The sequence below is a fragment of the Amblyomma americanum genome, chromosome 1, assembly GCF_052857255.1.
Source record: "Amblyomma americanum isolate KBUSLIRL-KWMA chromosome 1, ASM5285725v1, whole genome shotgun sequence".
In the NCBI taxonomy this organism is placed as follows: domain Eukaryota; kingdom Metazoa; phylum Arthropoda; class Arachnida; order Ixodida; family Ixodidae; genus Amblyomma; species Amblyomma americanum.
Window position 1 is genome coordinate 500,500,383 of NC_135497.1, and position 13,712 is coordinate 500,514,094.

General features: G+C 46.5%; 1 long non-coding RNA gene and 1 pseudogene across 1 annotated transcript; one reads left to right on the forward strand and one right to left on the reverse strand.

Annotated features, from left to right (window-relative positions):
• Positions 1–1,227: 1,227 nt before the first annotated feature.
• Positions 1,228–5,731, reverse strand: LOC144105637 (uncharacterized; annotated as a pseudogene).
• A 2,054-nt stretch (positions 5,732–7,785) lies between these two features.
• On the forward strand, positions 7,786–12,103 carry LOC144105647 (uncharacterized). Its single transcript, XR_013308846.1, has 4 exons — positions 7,786–7,855; positions 9,658–9,934; positions 11,789–11,899; positions 12,033–12,103. It is a non-coding gene; the product is annotated as an uncharacterized LOC144105647 (long non-coding RNA).
• Positions 12,104–13,712: the final 1,609 nt, after the last annotated feature.

Genomic DNA, 13,712 nt, shown 5'->3' on the forward strand with positions numbered 1-13,712 from the left:
GTTATGAAGAACCTGGACCGCCGCGGTGGCTGAGTGGTTATGGCGCTCGGCTGCTGGTCCGAAAGACGCGGGTTCGATCCCGGCCGCGGCGGTCGAATTCCGATGGAGGCGAAATTCTAGAGGCCCGTGTGCTGTGCGACGTCAGTGCACGTTAAAGAACCCCAGGTGGTCGAAATTTCTGGAGCCCTTCACTACGGCGTCTCCCATAGCCTGAGTCGCTTTGGGACGTTAAACCCCCATAAACTAAACTAAACTATTATGAAGAACCCAAGACCAGACTTTGGATGCATTTTAAAGCAGGCTTCTTGCGGATCATGTTTCAATAGCAAGCATTTCACGGCCTGTCATGATGCCTAGTATGCAGCGAGCAATTTGATGGAGGAATAGTGCAAACAAAAGACGGGACATTTGAAGGCACACACGGCGAGCGCTTTCCAGTGTCTCGTGACTTGTTTGCACTATCCTTCCATCAAAATATACCAATACAAACATGGTCAACTTTTCGCTCTGCTACAGTGCGCACATTGCAAAACATTCAAAAATAAAGCACAACAATATTTATCAAGACTCAGAGGTAAGCACTCAATTTTTCAGCACAGCGAACAAGAATTAGTACTTTAGTTATTTTTCACACAGCATAAAATGATTCACTAGCAAAACCCAACAGCTGCTGCACATAACTTTGGCGTGCCTATGGAAACGGTGACGGTATACACAAACGCTTTGTCACCCTTGGCAGATATGGGCGGCAAAGCCGGATGTGTTTTCTAACTAGGCGCTGCGACGTCACCCGGAGTCGTATGTCCAGGCAACACATGTTGTGCAGGTGACGCTGTAGAACCAAGCGCCCCCTCTTAAGTATTCGTTGTCAGTAATTAAGGAACGTGGCTCCTAATCGAGTTATGTAGAATTTCTGCCGTTTTTACTGTCAGCTTACCCTTGCAGTAATGTATAAACATGGGGTTTTGAATCGAAATGATAAAATTTGCGATTATTCGTTCTGGACATCCGAAAAGATCTGAATTGCGCTAAAGTAAGGTAGCATTGTGAACGTGTAAAAACAAAAGCATCATTTATGGTACTCACTCTTAGAAACGCTACCACATTGGAAGCGAAGAAAAGCCTTAAAATCCAAGGTGTCGAAGAATAATGTGCTTTGTTGTACTAAGAGAGATATAGGAGCTGAGCTCATGTCCATCTTGACAACTCCCGAAGGAAGCGCTACAAAACAGTCAATATTGTCGCGTTCGACGGCGACAGGTTTCGTGGCACTCATCCCGGTTGACGAAGGCGTTGGAGCCCAATAAACATCGGTGTCGAAGCAGAAATTCCCACTCCACCCTGTGACACTGGAACGCGGTGCCTTTATCCGTCACCGACGGAGCGGCAAAAAAAACGGAAGGCGAAGCTGCGAAGGTTCGCACAACTGTGACACCGGCAGCAGGCATCCCCGCTCCCGACGTGTCCGCGAATCGTTGCACTGCGCGCCGCACACGGCCGCAGTGTCAAAGACGGGTGCCGAGGCCAGCGGGCATCTGCCACCCGCAAAGGACCATGGGACACACTTGCGGCCGTCGTGGAACCACCAGGCACCGCGAGCGTCTTCAGCAGTGCAGGCTACGAACCGCGGCTTCTGAAAGCAACGGTGCTCAGGAGCCCACCGGCCCTTGACACAGGCCGCCAAGCAGTCCTCGATGGAGGCGAATTGGTTCGGACTGCGGTTGCACACGTGAGCCCTCTGCACTGTCGCAGATAGGCACGATCCTTCGTCCGGGTCATAGAAGAACTGCGCCGCTCCGTTGACATTGCAGAAGGACTTGTGGACGGTTGGGCAGACTGTGCCATCCTTGCCGTTGCTGCTCTGCATGCGGAGAAGTAAGCTTTGATTATCCGCTCCTAGCGTGGCTCTCTACCATGGTAAGTTACTGGGCAGTGGATGGTACTGAGCACATAAGCAGCGCTAGTGCTGACTGGGGCAGATGCACAGTTTCCTTCCCAAATATATAGGCTACGGAGCTCATGGCCCGAGTGGACATCAAATATTTTTGCGAGGTTCATGTGTTACTTTTGTCATGTGCTTCCCAAAAGTGAAGAAGCACGCATACGGATGGATGAACCTTGAGCCGATCCGTGTGTTTCTTGACTTAGTCTTGTTGACCATCCGGCGGATTATGATTAAGAACATACCGAACGAACTCGCTCCAAAGGATATATGTTCACGGATATGTTCCGTGTTAAGAATATGATGTGTGTAAACAGTCGAGAACTGTTAATTTTGGCAAGCTTTCCAGGAGTGACGGAGCGGAAAAGCTGTTGAAAGTAATATTACGGTCGGCAGCGGTTACGATCGCATTAGTAATCCGGTTGCTTTGCTGAAAACTCTACGAGTGAACACTAGCGTAAGTGAACATTCTTCAGAGATGAAAGTAGAACTATGTTTTTCTACAATAACTGGCAATTTTTTTCAGATTACCTCTTCCTATCTCTCCGCACTACCGTCAGGATATGAGAGGCATATTGCTTATGCAGCCTAATGTTCCAGCGCAAAAAACCTTATTTCTCCCTTCTTCGTCGCTGCATACGCTCCGCCATTAATACTGCGTTAAGTCTAAAAACACTTTTAATAGGCTGGGGTCATATCGCGTGAACACTGTGAGCCCGAAATGGGGAAGGACTTTTCCAAACTTGTTTCAACAGCCGATGGTTCATTGATATAGAGGATAAAGAACAGGCATAGATAGGTACTTGCGGAGCGAAAGACATATTCTCTCCAAAGCCGGTGGTGTGCGGAAATGCCGAAAAACTTTACTAGCCGAACTGAAACACTGGTCTGCCTCGAGACTGAAGTCAATATATTTTAGGCTTAGATTGCAAAAATGCGTTATGATTTTTATTTCAGCCTAGCGTGGACTTCAGATACGTTACAGTCTTTGATACGCATGTTATTGCTTTGAAACTTGCTCTAGGTCGAGTTAAAATCAGTGGTTTGAATCAGGCTTGTTAGGCAAAATATACCGCCCTCTGTGGAAGACAAACGGGTACACATGGCACTGTCACGGCCTTACGGCGCGCAAGTCTAGAAGCCACGGAGGAAGACTTGACTTGCTCCGTGCTAGAAGTTGAGCTCGAGAAAATTGCTAAAAATGAAACAATATTATACCGCAGAACAATGCTAATCGTGTCCTATGCAGTAAAAGACGTTTTTTAGGACCTTTGTATTACACTTTGGCACATATATGTCAAAACTCTGCTGAGACCAGAAGAAACTAGCCCCATGTCACTATGCAGACAGTACTGCCGAAAAAGATAAAATGAAGAATTCAGTTCGAGGCTCTCCTAGACACTGCGTTACATGTCCATTAAAAACTGAAAAAAATCTACCGAAATCTAACGAACAGCGGACCTAACGTGGACAGAAGAATTAAGAGAATAGAAGGAATAAACTACCTTCTGCAGTGTGACAAAAAAAGTTACTGGTAAACGTTCCTGGCAGCCCAAAATGAGGCTTAAGCTACTTTTGTGAAATATTTTCTATCTTCAGGAGGAGTTTTCAGACTACCTTAGGCAAAAAATAAAATTGGCGGGATTCGTTTCAGTTTGTGTATCAACGGGCAAAAACACGTTTTAACTCAACTGCAATGTCACGTGCGATGAAAACTCGCAATTTTCCCAACTCCGTCGCTTATTCCACTCCCCAAAAAGGTCTCTCACTACATTACAGTGCAATTAAACCTTTCTAGTTGTTTGTAACACACCTCGCCGTCCATGTTGATGGAGTTTGTATACATGCATGCTACCTCTGATTTTTGTGATACGTTTTGTGCTTATGTTTAAACTTGACGAAGGAAATTATTTCTTTTTGAACAAGCATTATGGTTCGAGCGGTTCTTTTTAGTACGCGTCGTTTATAATTAGTCTTACATGTTTAATGCAACCTTCAAGCCATAGTTGTTTTTTTGTGGTTGTAAAGCTAATTTCTAAATGCTTTACTAGGCGCCAGTCAGTTGCTAAGATACAAAAAATCAATTAACTCTTCCAGGAGGGGACGAGAAACAGCATTTAATAAAACATCGAGATGGGTCGTTGGGATTTTTTTCACCATCTAACTAGACATATTCATTATATTTGTGGCCACGGGTGTTTAGAAAATACTTGGTTTGGTGTAGTAGAACTAAACCTAATAATGGCTTGCATTACACACAATATTAAAATGTACGGAAAATGAAATCTGCGCGACCCACAACCGTCTGGACGTTTCCTAATCATTCTCCGCAGAGGGTAGCTGTACGTGACGGAACTAAGGACTCATAATTCTTGAGGGCGGACAATCGATTTACGTGTTCAAAACAGGAAATGAAAGCCATGATAAACATAGTTGTGCGTTAGTTTTTGAAGGTGGTAATCTACCTTGACCTTCGATGCTTCATCATGAACTAATCACGCGCGCAACCTGTACATATTTATTATTGCGTAAATAGTTTTTGTGTATACTACCTCTCCACCCTATTTTCTCTGCCTGTCCCCTCACCTCTCTCATTTCATTTGTCCATTCTGCCAGCTATCCTTTATTTCCGCTGTCCAAGCTTAGGTGCTTCAGTATCGGTGGCAGATGGCGGGGTTAGCGAAAACCTTTTCCTTTATTTTTATTATTATTTTAATCAACCCCTACTACTACTTGACCATCGGGTGTATCCTACCAGTCAGCACCACTCGCGTGCGCTTATCTTCGTTTAGTTGCAATACGCACGGGGGAATCACTGACGTTAGTAGTAGGGACGGGTGGATCCTTCATGCCTTGCTTGTCTGAAGCCGTTTCGTTCGCGCCTGGTGACCGATCAGGCGCTGTGGTTTGCTCGGGCACCCGTGTCGGCGTCGGCTTCTCAGTGGTCATGTTCCCAAGACTGGTCTTGCTGGTAGTGCGGGTCGTATGGCCTCCGCTGCTCTCAGTTGTTGGTGAACGCGTTTCCGTTGGCGGTTGGGTGGTGGTATGCGTCTCGGGTGAACTGGGTGCATCTTTCATCTTCAAGGAGCCCTAGAAATAAATAACTTTAATATTAGCCATACGTTTTTAGGAAAAGTCTATTGATACCTAATGTAGTCGCAGTTGCTCCTGCTATGAGTAGATTGCTGTATTCAAGGCTTCATGACTGCAGTGCTCGTAAGGCCGACAGCCAACACCGATCAAATCATCTCGCTTATACTACAAGTGTAAAAAGATTAATCTTCCTCTTAAATAGAAATATATCTAGAGAGCGCCATAAATCAGAGGAGTTAAAAAAAATAGTGCTCTCGATCAGCCCAAGTTACCTACAAACCCAGTGGGTGAGCATTCGCCAGTAGGTGAGTATTCGCCTAAAAACCCAAAGAGAACAAAGTTAAGTCTAGCGTGACCTATACGGCGTGCTGCAAGCTCACTCCCTAACAAGGGTGACTAAAATCATTTAAGTTCTGTTTGCCGCAAGCCATCATGCAGCACACTATCTCCACGACCACGGCGTTCCGAATAAATGAATACCTGTCCAAGACTTTTGAATAGTGCAGCCGAGTCACCTGGTGAGGCGCAGGTGCATCCGTAGGTGGCGGGCCCAGCGTCAGGTCGAAGATGCGCGGGTCAGGCTTGCGCAACTTGTTGACTTGGTTCCCACCAACCGAGAGTGTGTCTTCTGTCATATCTGCTGTGCGCGCGTACATGTGAATGCCGACCACGATCACCGCCAAGGTGAGCAGCATCGCCAGACTGGTGAGCATGCGCACAGTAACACGGGGAACCTGCGCATTGCAAAAAAGGGCACAATGTCGTTAAGAAAGGGGGGGGAGAGCTACTTAGTCCATTGTGTTCAGGCCTCCGGTTTCAGTGCGGGAGCATGAATAGTGGCCATTCCGGGCATTAAGACATAGTGTGTTCGTACGTTTGTCTGAAGCCTGCTTTGTGGCAGGCTGCACAACCGATTGTAAGGAACCATCCCAGGTGTATATATAGACACCAAGTGTCCTAGCTGAATGTAACCAACCACGGAATGTTCCAGCGGCGTGAAATCCAGTGTGGTTTGTTTACAGTCGCGTGACATAGCAGTACATTTTTCGTTATTCATAGATAATAATTGTGTCTAATTAGCTAACGTTTCAACTTTTTACTTAAAATCAGCTGACGCAAACGTTCGTGCAAAGTTACCGTTTACGTAAAGTAGTTTTTTACCTGCCTTAAACCATAACTCGCACAATAGACAACACCACGGGACAACGGTGGAACTTGAACCTCGCAAGATATGTGTTAGAGAACGAAATCCTTTTTTCTTCTGAAGAGAGCCCCCCGATGAGCCTTTGTGTGCACATTGGGGCGGAGATGTGAGCCAACAGCTGTTTACGCGATGGCTTCCTTTTAAAGCCAGTAAATGAAGCTACGTCAATCGTACCTTGGTGGAAACAACGCTGCTAGCTGTTTTTCGAGATGATCTGCAACTTTTCCATTGACACTTCTTTCCTCAATAACTATAAAATCGGCTATCTAGACCCATCTAATTGACTTTAAAGATCGAAAAAAGGATACTTCTGACTAGGCCATGCGACACTGAACAACCCTCAGTTGGTTTCACTGGTGGTTTCACTGGGCTAGAACACTCGTCTTTTATTTAAAGCTTGGTGTCATTTAGCTGCGACACCTGGCGTATATACTACGGACTTAATGGGATTAGCCAATGGAACTAATCAGTGAGGCCATGTGACGCCAAAATATTGTGACGTCATGCCTACAACCAATCAGAGTACAGCAACAAAAAGTACACATCGTCTAGTGATAGCATCGGAGATCGAAGAGTGGCGATCGGATGTTAACGGAGAGGGAAAGTAGGTGTTGAAAGGCTGAGCCACCGACATAGCGGCAAACGCTAATGCTTCCATTTTTCGCTATTTGAAAGCCGCATCTCCTGTTTAAAGAATTAAGCTACCAAGAGGTCTGGGAGAAGAAGTAGATCGAGAAACAATAAACTAACAACCGATTTTATTGGAATGCGGTCCGCTGCTTGGTTCTTCCCTTGGAGGAAGTAACCGCTTAATAATTTCAGTCGTTTGCACAATGTTACATTCCCTGTTTCCCTACTTCGTCTCATTAGTCGGCCATTCTTCCTTTCCAAGTTGCTCTTGTTCAATGCAGTGCAAACTGGCTCAAAAGTCTTCAGGCCAAACAGCTTCCATGCGAGCATCATATTAAGGTCCAGAAAATTTTGATGAGGACGATGGTTTTTTTTTTAACTAATAGGTATTTAGATCCTACTGGACTGCATATGGGTACCACGAAACCGGTGAAAATGAAGCCATTAGCCTGAGGTCTTTTGACCGAACATCTACCCATTTCCTTACTTTTCCATATACCTCCCTAACATATGGCGTCTGCAACTCTCAGTGAGCGTCAGCAGCGACACACATCAACCGTTGAACGTGGGTGGAAGATTGAAACGATGGCTTCGGGACGCCGTTTGGCCAGACCTCCTGGGCTATAACCCGACCATTTGCGGAGGGGTGCTCGAAGACTTCAGCGCCGCCGAATACCACGGCGGCACCTTGCGTACGGAGGAGCTGGCACCGCGTCCTCAGACGTCTTCCTACGGCGGCTGCACCAGAGATGACGTCAACAGAGCCGACGATGCGAATCGTGCGAGCACTGAGGCCTTTGAGACCCCCCTCCTGGACGATATATACTGCCGAAGAAGCGATGCCAGTGAGGACGGCACGGATGAGACCGAAGTCGTAGAGGGCAACTGGGCTGACTTGCATGAATCGCGGCCTCAGCGCCTGGAGTGGCAGCCTTCCCATCACCACCAGCGCGACGAGAGAAGACGCTCCGGGTTAGCAGACTGGGGTAAACAACTTTTGTTCGTTAGCTGATTTAATTTTAGCTAGATGATCTTCTAGCATCAGGAAAACGTTACGCTGTTGTACTTAGGCAAATAATTTAGAAGTGTGCAGGTAATTAAACACAAAGGAAATCAAACGAATCTTCATGTTCTGCCGCACTCTATGCCTGGTGTTGTTGCTTCCCTGATCCCCTCAGTCCAACTTCCTTAGCTCACTGAAACAGTTCAACAACATACCTTGTAATACATGCAAACTTTGTACATCCTGAATGAAATGTTCTATACGCGGATAATGCTATTTGATGCCAAAGAGGTAGTTAAATAAAATGCGACTTTTTACGTCGTCATCTTTGTGAGGGACTTTCTTGGTGCTGAAGAACGACACCTTTTTGGTGTGGCCTTTGGTTATACGTATTAACAAAAGTTTCTTCACTGGAGACTAGTGTTAATCGTGCACGTTGTTAGCCAAAAATAGGTCACATATGATTTCGAATGTTTCCTGCAGAGATTCTACCATTTTCAGTCAGTTTAACGAGGCATCCTTATGAGCTTTAGGGTTACGGGGGAGGGCGGGGGGAGTAGTGTGCCAGGATTTGCCAGCTGAGGCAATGCGATCGGGATGAGTTTAAGAGCGATCGCAGTTGTGACAGTTTGAGACAGTTTTAACGCTATAACGTTAAGGTTCCCGCTCTGCAGAAAATCTGGCGTCGCCCTCGGTACCCTCGTCGGTACCCTCGTGTGAGGAGAAAATCCCCGCATAAGCAACCTAGGGGGCACCCTAGATCACGTGACGTTATGCAGCCATCACAACCTGACCCTAAGATTGTGAGCAAACTCCCCACTGTGGCAGGTGGCAGTTATTGGAGATTGCTCGGGAAGGCCAACCCGGGCCGCACAACCCTACCGGTGGCAGCACCTGCCATCCCGGGGCACTAGCGCATTGCTTAACCGCTATACCACTGCGCCAGGAGGAGTACGAGGACTCCCAGCGATATATGAATGTAAATTAGAGAACGACCAATTGCGTATATATGAGTATTAACCCATTAACGATATCGCGTCATGCCCAAACGGCAGTTTCAGAGCGCCAGCGCTGAACCTCTCACTCACTGATTTCTCCGACCTTTGCTCGAAGTTGAACAAACCTCAACGACTTGTGCTGGCGCACCTGTATCACATTTATCCTAAACAAGATAAAACGTCCAATTATTTTTCCAATTATAAGAAGACACATAGCCTATCGCGGACGTTGAGCGAGGGGCTCCGGAATAAGTTAAATCACATGGGTTTTCTTGACGCGCACTGACATCGCACATCACGCAGACACATTTTCCATTTCTCCTCCTGTCTACAGATGCGGCCGCTGCGGCCATAATTACACCAAGGCTCTCAGGCTCAGTAACCGTGGGCGATAATCATTGAGTTCGGCCAGTAAAGTTCGCCGCGGTTATTGAAGATGTTCGCCTGAGTTTGCCGATAACGGGCGCTAAAAGCATTTCGTCCTTAACTGAATCATCTTCAAATATTACGAAAGGCATTGGTTTCGAGACTCTAGAGTTGAGCATCTGTCGGATTAAAATGTGACTTCATGCGCGCTGGCCCACTGAAGGAAGTTTTTCGTCTATTTTGCTTTGCTCATTTAACAATTTAAAATATTAATTTGTATCATTACGCATCAGTTTTTGTTTTATTATCCAAGTGAATAGTAACGAGTAATAGCTCTGTAACTGAAATCTACTCCAACGTTGGCTGTCAACAATGTGTAACTGTTTTGTGAACTCAGGGTGTTCCCGATACACTCTCGCAGAGTTGTCGCATGTGAACAACAGCGGTCTCTCGGAGGACACTGCCTACTTGGCTTTGCCTGAGAACAAGTGCCCATCGGAAGAGGTTCTCGGTGCCTGTTCATTCGACCAGCACCAACAAAACGCTTGGTGCGCCGCGGCAGCTGCTGTCGCCCCGTGCTTCGTATCGCCGGTAGAGCCGCTTCGGGCACCCCGTCATTCGCAGGACGTGTTCGAGCAGCTGCTGAAGGCCTGCAGGCAGCCGGAGGCTGTCGCCTTCTCCGAGATCCTGCAGGAACTGTGAGTTGGTTAAGAGGGCAAAGGGCTTGAAGAAGTTCGGGCAGTCGCCCTTTTTTGAGACAGCTAAGAGTGCACACACAGAGACACAAAGTCGACACAACCGGGAATGAGTAGCGATTGTACAAACCAGACACATCCGTATGGGTACAGATGCAAAATAAACCGAAAGAAACAATATTTAAAGCTAAGTGATAACATCAGTTTCATTAAGCGCATGCGCAAGATGTACCAGGGCTGAAGGATCAAGTGTGAAAATCGCAGCGCGTGTTGCGGCCAGGAAAGACCCCAAAGACACAAGATTGTTTGAGGCTGCTCGTATAGAACCTAGCTTACTTTCCAGTAGTAATAACTACAGCGGAGGTGGTCCCTGCTTTTTTGTTTGCGATACATGCTTCTCAAACTGTCTGTCGAGTGATCATCCATACAGTGGCCGCAGCAAGAAGGGTTGCTGTTCTATCTTTAAGAGCATGAAATGCTTTTAGCTATGCCTTGCTGCCATCCTCCCTTCCACTTTCCGTTGAAAGTTTGTCCCTAATATGTCGTCATAATCTCTTGTGAAGAATGCATTGAAAACTATACGCTATAGTAAAACGGATTAGATTCAGTCAGGTCCCTCATGTTGGAAATGTCGAAAGTCTAAACTCAAAACAAAAACTAGTTCAGCAATGTAAAAAAATGTTCCTGATGATCGCATTCGTCTGCTCTTTCTAACGATACTTTCAAAAGCAACCAAGTTTTTGAGGTACTTTTTCTTTGTTAGGTACCTTTTTAGGATACCTTTTCCTCGGGCACTTCACCCCAGAAAAAGAGCACCAGGCTGAGGGAATATTGTACATATCAGAAAACTGGTAGGTACCCTGAGGCACTATAGGGGATAGGAACCAGCGCCCCCCTAATTCGAAGCGGCAGCTCTATTACGAGGCCATTGCATTCAGCGTATCTCATATGAATGCGACGTTAGAAACCTCATCACGAAAAAAATCTGGCGTAGTTTGTCATCAATTTGCTTGTTCGAGACAATGAAGCCCCGTGGTCTCGTTATGACTTCACACGGTCACAATTTCCATTCCCTGAAGGATGTGACGGCATTACTCAATGGTGACGCCTGTCTTCCCGGAAGGCCTACCAACGGCCACAGGCAGCTGCCAGGTGCCAGATGGCAGGACAGATGAAGGGAGTAAAATAAGTGTGGAAGAGACACCGTAGAGGGCAGCTCCTGGTAACTTTCGACCACCTGGTGTTATTTAATGTGGGCTGACCACGCACAGCACATGGCCGTATAATGCATTGTGACCGCATGCCACACTGGAAACAACGCGGCAGCGTGTATGCCCTTGAGATGTAGCACATTTCAATGTGGAGTTCATGGTCGGTGGTAGGAGTTTCGAGGTGCCATTTCTCGATAACTTCTTTCTCTTTCTTATTTCTCTCAAATGCAGCGCGCACAGGGCACCGAACATATGAAACAGAATAACAGGCTTTCATATTTACTGGAGAACAAAACTTGATATATGTCGAAGAAACATATGTGGCCTCTTTCAAGTGATTTGGTATCTTACAATAGACGTGCACTTCTTTATTATTCGAACTTAAGCAGATCTTCGGCATCTAACCTTCATGGCCTGGCCAATACTATTTTCACATTACACCTGTTCAGCCGCTCGGTGAGGAAATCTGGTTCGGATGGTTTGTTACACGTGCGCGCCATATTCTGGGAAGGTGAGCATCAGTCCCATCACGTACCCAGTCTGGATGCAGCCGTCCAGGGCGCAATTCGTTTCTAGCAACATTGGCCGCTCAGCTTCCCCCCCCCCCCCCCAAATATTGAGCCCCGACCTTTTTTCTTCCTTTCAGCAATGCTCCCAAGCTGCGCACACCGAGAAGCTTCGTGGACAGATGGCGAAGGCACGCGTCGCAAGAGCCCGCATGCGCTTCGCTGTTCCAGTCATCTTGTACGACGGCAAGGTGCGATGCATTTGTGAGGCTTGTTCTTGAGCCTTCGTCTATCCAACGATCTTCGCATCTCCTAGAGATTTCTCGCCTTGACACATGCGCTTTAATTACCTCTCGTGCTTTACAAGTCTTTCTCCGTATCCAGAACATCTGCAGGTCAGCGACGCTTTCCGGCGGCCTGGAGATCTATGGGCGAACAATCGTCAAGTTCTTGGGTGAGTATTACTTATCATCTTTACCGTAGAGGAGAAACTCGAGAACAACTTTCTTGTTTGCGTCCAGTCGCGTTCGCGGGAGTGAGCGTTGTTGTAGCATGCTGTAGTCGCTGCTTCCCATTCTTGTGTGCATAACCATATTGCGAGCTAGGTAACATTGACGACACGTCAACGAAGGCATGCCTGCTTCAGTGCGGGAGAAGTAAATGCACGGCTGGACCGAAGTATATATTCGCGTGCATCGCAATACAAACGAACGGTGCCAGCGGGTTTTTGAAGGCGATTGTCTGGTGTGGGTGCGGGCGATTGTCAGCTCCGTTCGCGAGCTGATTTGTACCAAAGAGCTACCGATTGCAGTCTCGCGCACTTCATGATGTGGGAACTTGCACCTTATTTCACTGCCCACGCTGCAGAGTACACCCTTCTAGTCCTAACATCGGCAGCTGACAGATCCCGACAATAGACGTCTCTGTAGTTTGTTGTTTGGTTTTCCTCTTTCGTATTCTTGCAATAAAAAAAAATTTTGAGCCTCAACTCAGTTCTTTTTCGCTCTTCGTGACTTTTCGCAGCAGTCTTGTGACACTTGTGAATATTTCCTTTGGTGTAAATTGTTTTGCAGCGCACACGTGTGGTACCTATTTCTAGCAGCGTTCTGCATCATCGACTAACCCATTTACAGGATGTATGCTGACGGGTCGACTAGAAAGCAGCGAGGTTGATGTCACGCATTCGCTCTGGGGCTGGAAGATTCCGTGCTGAAGTGACCATCTACGAATGTTAAAGGGACATATCGGAGGTGATTCTAACTCCAACGAAAGTACACTTTATCGTCTGATGCCACATTACCCAGATTGTGTACTGCTTTTTTAAGTAGAAAAAGTTAATGAGATAGCTAGCCGGTGAACTTCAGTATGACACAGATCGCGCACAACTTTTCCCTCTTTTTCTTCTGCCCTTCTGAGATCTCCGTTCCAAGAAAGAGCTGGTCCCACCGAACAAAGAGAAGTGGAAGAAAGTGACCAATGCTATTAGTTTTCGTCGAAGCCATTGGTCTCGAAGATCTTCGAAGGTCTCATCTCAATGCCTCAGTTTTTCTGGATGTCAGTTGCGGCTGAGTCGCTCCCGGGCTCAATCCGTTGCAGTCAAAGCAATGCCATATGAACACTGCAGAAGCGAAGATATGGCCTCTTTCCTTCACACCATGCAGCGATTTTATATGCGGAGTGTCTTTCTGCGATATATGACCATGCTCAACATTTGTTGACAAAGATTTTGTAAACTGAAAAACTGTAAGATAGTGGTGTACAAATATTGAAGATAATGGTCCATTCTTTCGATATGTAGCAAAATCTTTCTTTTAGATTCTTTTCATCCATCGCATCGAGCAGTTAAGATTGCCATAGAAAACCAGTAGGGAAAGCTTTTGAGGAGAGCAAAAACGCTAATACTAAAAAGAGTGCAAGCCTGCCGATGGGATATCTGCAGATATCTTGATTGTTGTAGTGAAAGCTTACAATATATGAAAAAATTGCGCTCATAAACGTTATATGCTTTTCCCCAGAATTGTTCGGTATGTTTTTTTTCCTGGATAAAGCACCTGCGTAGTCCCA